The 5,542-nt window shown below is 39.2% G+C and overlaps 1 long non-coding RNA gene across 1 annotated transcript; it reads left to right on the top strand.

Moving 5' to 3' along the window:
• Window positions 1-723: 723 nt before the first annotated feature.
• Window positions 724-3,020, top strand: LOC139934622 (uncharacterized). Its single transcript, XR_011785720.1, has 2 exons — window positions 724-851; window positions 1,578-3,020. It is a non-coding gene; the product is annotated as an uncharacterized lncRNA (long non-coding RNA).
• Window positions 3,021-5,542: the final 2,522 nt, after the last annotated feature.

Raw genomic sequence — 5,542 nt, 5'->3', positions numbered from 1 at the left:
CTTTTATAATATCTTTCTAACCCTATGCATTTCATAACAAACGGTTTCAAACGCTTTTTCAAAGACCAACTCGTCCGATCCAAGGCAACGTGTTCCTTTAAATAACATAGGGTGGAAGACAATGATGAAGTTCCCAAGCCTTAAAGGAACACGTTGCCTTCGGGCTGCGCTTTGTTGGGCGTTTTTGGGCTATGACAAGCGTTTGATGTAAAATGATTACGGTTGGAAAGATGTTAAAAAAGTAGAATATAATGATATCTACACAAACATGTCTTAGAATTGCTTCACTTTTGCTAACTTTCTCGAAACAAAACGCTCCGCCATTTATGGGGGTCAAGATTTTGACTCCATAAATGGCCGAATTCACTAGTCTTATTTCCAGTCGCAGCCGTTGAACTATACGACTGAGCAATTATTAACAGTTTTACGAACCCATTTGTATCTATCTCTTCCTCCATTGTTACTCCAACAACAAAAAAACAGTTCATGAACAAAAATAAAAGGGCCTACGTTGAATTAACTTTTTATTAATCTATCTAAGCAGCAAGTTCAGCCCACGTCCCGGGGCCGAGCGGCTGCCGTCCAGCGGGCCATCATCCCCCGCGGCCAGACCTCCCCAGACGCAGTGAACTTCCCGTTCTTGCTCGTACGATGTAGGATTTTAGCGGGGCCAGTCTAGTAATGCGAACACTTTGTACACGAAAGAATGTCTAGTCCCCGTATACTAACTAGCGAGTGGAGTTGAAAATGGACGTGTCATGACCTCCCACACCAAAACTACAGCTAGAGAATTCATCCTCTCAATAAAACATCTGCTCAGACATGTCAGAGGCGTTTACCGTGTTTACCGCGTAAGTATAGTATGCAATTGCGAGTCACATAGGCCTATACCCCACAGTTCGTTTTTAGATACAAAATTACAGGGACTTTACTTCTCTGTCCTTTCTCTATGCTGTTTGCATGTACGTATGTAGAGTCACAGGGCAACAGGACAGTGGTGTCTATTACTAATACTACATTAGTCCATCGCCATAGGATAGATGATGTCACTTGTCTTATTTGCCAACATGATCCTTTCTTCGGGGTATACGTTCATTATTTTATAAAATAATGTTTATGTCTATTATGGGGATGTAATTCCTTGACCTTGGTCTTGGACTATTTTAGGTAGCTCCTGTTTACATTGCTCAGAATAATTTGACAGCAAAATTTACGGTGCGATGCATCTGAACAGGGAGCACATACTGCAAATGGTAGTTGGCAAGGAAAGCTAAAATAAATTAATACTCTTGTCCACAAAAATGAAGCTTCCATAGGTCCTTTTCAAAACCACGGCATCGGCTATGGATTCGGCTTCAGACTCCGTCCCCTTGTCTAAATCCCTACGCAAAGCACGCTCAGTATTGTCCAAACATCTGCGGGGCCAAGCTAGCCCGAGCTGAATCCAAAGCCAAAGCCGTGGTTTCGAAAAGGGCCATAGTCTAGAAGAACTCTTTTCAAAAATTACAAAACAAAATCAGAAACGGGGAACAATTTTATTATTTTGTAACATTTTTGTATTGATACTTGATTCCAAGGTCACAGTGAAAGTTGGGTGGTGATGTGATTATTGAAGCCATTATGGACAAGAAAGAGTACACGTACATCAAAAAAGTTTTCCAAGCACGGTTAGATGACAACCAGCTTCTTCGCAGGACAGGAAAACTCTGCTAATTAGGCCTGGGCGACCAGTGAAAATTACTAATCGACTAGTCGCACCTCCATCCAATAGTTGCGACTACGACACTAGTCGCAACAAAATTTTAATTATCACGATGCACTGTGGCAATGTGTGCCGCAAGCACAATATAGTCTAATTCAAGCGGAAAAGATTGAAGATTTGTGTCACTGATGTCTGACTGTGTTCTGTAAGTAAATTATGTTGTCATGAATAGTCATGAGCGACTAAATTGGTTCACCAAACAGGTAGACGCAATTTTGTTTAAACTATTTTTGTAGCACGTTTAACCGAATAGTTGAAAACAATAGTCGCGACTCGACTCAGGATTCAATAGTTGGAGTGCGACACTAGTCGCCCAAGCTTACTGCTAATGGTGCAAGAATGGCCTCTACCCGCAGCCGCCATCCCCCCCCCCATACCACCACCACTACTACTACCAACAGAAGAACTTGTAGCAAAACACAAATCCAGATTTTCCACTTTCCACAATTTGGCTACAAAATTGTCTGTACAGGTGTGCATAAGATATAAGGTCAATGCATTATTAGCATTATTGGCAAGTTCTAGAGTTTGTATGTAATCAAAGAGAATCTTTGTCACAAATTTATAGGAACTTTATAAAAAAATATGGACAATTTATTGAATGTTTTTACAATTCACAGCAGTACACGATGTATTTGCAAACATTAATTATATTTGTCCTTTGCCAAAGAACACTATAGTCCCATGCAGTATCCTTAGTAATAGTTGGTGTATCTCCTCAATATTTATGCATACATTAATAAACCTGTGACAATTTGGGCAAAATTTGGCAATATAAGCTGCAAGAAACAGTGAAAAAAAACACCATTGCAGTATAGAAACAAGTCCTTTGACATGCCTCTCATCATGTAGACTTTATCAAGTGAGTTTTATGATCACAAATTAGTAATTACCAACATCTAAGGTATAAAGTCCCTTTAGAGAGACCAATGCCTTAGATCAAGTGATTTGGTTGTAAAATGCATATAGAAAGGATGTTTTAAAAGTAGAATAGAATGATCAACACAAGTATACCTTGAAATTGAGTGGTTTTCCTTTAAAACTTTTTCTTATTCGAACTTGGTCTGCTAGTCAACAATATGACTAGTTCTAAAACATTCTGACCATGCATTTCATAATAGGCATGTGGTTGAAATCAAAATATACTTGCAAGGGTTAAGGTTAAAAATTTGAAATGGCACTGTGTTTATCAAACTTGTTGCATCTATGATCCATGTCTCTTTATGAATACAGAATAAAGATATTTCAGATAAATTTATTTGAATACAGATTGTTTATGTTTTTGTATTTGTTGTTTTAGTGTGTTTTTTGTTACAAAATATCGAAATCTCAAATAAATAATACAATAAATATGATGATTGTATAAACAATTGGCCATGTACTTCAAATTAAACTTAATCATATTATGTCGTTGTGATGAAAACAAACTCTGCTCACGTCACATTCAATGATTTGTTGACATAATTAATGTGCAAAAGAAAATAATAATAAGTTGAAATATTGACATTATGTGTTAATTTAGGAATAAGAATCTACTTGTTGAAAACAGGAAATATTGCCATTTGTAAAACCTGTTTTGCATAAATCATGTGTACATGAAAGTTGAAACTATCTGGAAATATATTCCTGATTTTACAAACAGTAACTAGGTAGTGTTACTCTATTTCCAGTACCATTCTGACACAACACATGTTGTCTGTGAAGGCTGGCTGGGTGGCAAAGTCATTTGTTGTGTACATCATGCTCCCCTGGTGTACATGTCATTCCTGTGATGTCGTGCCAACTCTAATGGTGGTCCAGAACAAGGTGCCTCAAGATCTTTTCAAATATAAACACAAACATTTTTGAAACAATTAACAAAATAAAAATTGGTTATTTGTACATGTATATGGAATATCAAACCCATGCACTTGATGTTGATTCATTAAAGTGACATTTTTGCAAATATTACCTACCTGCAGCCGATTTCACGAAACTTTACGCAACTGCGTGAGTCCACTTGCGCAATTTTAATGGCGCAAGTTGCTCCATAAACGTTACACAAATGGACTTACGCAGTTGCGTAAAGTTTTGTTAAATCGGCTGCTGGTCAAAGACATGATGTTATTAAAATTTGGGATGTGGCTGTTCAGTGTTAAGTTTTTTGGTAATGCAACGTTGGCGAAGGAGGCTGTTTACAAGTAACTACAATGAATGAAAGCTTAAATTTGTGTTTCCTTATTAAATGTTTGTTTACACATTTACTTTGTTTCCTTTTTTTTTTTTGGGGGGGGGGCGGACAGATCAAAATATCATGTAACAAAACTGGACTGCTTTGACAGGATGGGTACAGGCGCTGCAGCAAGCGAGTGCCCACGTGCGTTCAATCATGAGCATTATAGAACAACATGGTGTTACCGCAAACTCTTCTATATGGTGGCCCCGAAGGGACATCGCATAACGCAAACGTGTGCGCACACGTATGCAATGTCGTGAAACAAATCGCGAATATATGCGCACACGTATACAATATCGTGAAACAATTCGCGAATATGTGCGCACACGTATGCAATGTCGTGAAACAATTCGCGAATATGTGCGCACACGTATGCAATGTCGTGAAACAAATCGCGAATATGTGCGCACACGTATGCAATCTCATGAACCAAATCGTGAATATGTGCGCACACATATGCAATTTCGTGAACCAAATCGTGAATATGTGCGCACACGAGTGCGATTTGTTTTGCAATGTCGTGAATTTTATTGCATACCATGTTGCATACCATTAGGATGATGTCATAGTTGTGGATAATTTGTTACCGATCTAGGGAGTACTGTGGTGCTACAGCAGGCTCCCTCTGTAAAGCATGTGTATACCCAGGAACTTGGCACCAGGCCAAGGACGACCACACGCCTCGCTTGCCTCACAACAAAGACTACTGCTGCAATGACTACCGCTTATCTCACTGTTGGAAAGAAACCCCCCAGATCATTAGACATTTTATTCAAAGGTATGCAACATGGTATGCAATAAAATTCACGACATCGCAAATAATATTCGCAGACGTGTGCGCACATATTCGCGAATTGTTTCACGACATTGCATACGTGTGCGCAAATATTCGCGAATTGTTTCACGACATTGCATACGTTTGCGCACATATTCGCGAATTGTTTCACGACATTGCATTCGTGTGCGCACATATTTGCGAATTGTTTCACGACATTGCATACGTATGCGCACACGTTTGCGATATGCGATGTCCCTTCAGGGCCACCATACTTCTATATGCTCATGATTGAACGCACGTGGGCACTCGCTAGCTGCAGCGCCTGTACCCATCCCAGTGTACAATGTATAGCATTCGCTGCAACGCCTGTAACAAGTGTAGCATTAAACAGCCGTTGATGGACATCCACCCACAACGCGTCACCAGCAAACCGAAGACACGTGATGCGACTACCGTCTGATCTATAGACCTTTCTTTTGCAACGTCACAGCCCGAGTTTTTGCCAACCCAGATTGGAAAACTATGGAAAGCCGTAAGTGCAAATTGAGAAAAGATCGCTATTTTTGGTAACAATGTAACCAAATTTGTTTATTTTGTTAAAAACAAAACAAATGATAATGAGAGGTATTTTTTTTTTATTGAAAGTTTGCAGAAAATGCTGAATTTGGTTAAAACATCTGTTTTTACGATTGAGTGTTTTACTAACATTCGGCCGACTATGCCAACCAAGGCGGTTTGTTTATCAACAAAAGAAAGGTCTATACACCGCGACGCCATGTTTCGTTAT

The sequence above is a fragment of the Asterias amurensis genome, chromosome 3, assembly GCF_032118995.1.
Source record: "Asterias amurensis chromosome 3, ASM3211899v1".
Lineage (NCBI taxonomy): Eukaryota > Metazoa > Echinodermata > Asteroidea > Forcipulatida > Asteriidae > Asterias > Asterias amurensis.
This window is presented reverse-complemented; position numbering and strand designations above follow the sequence as displayed.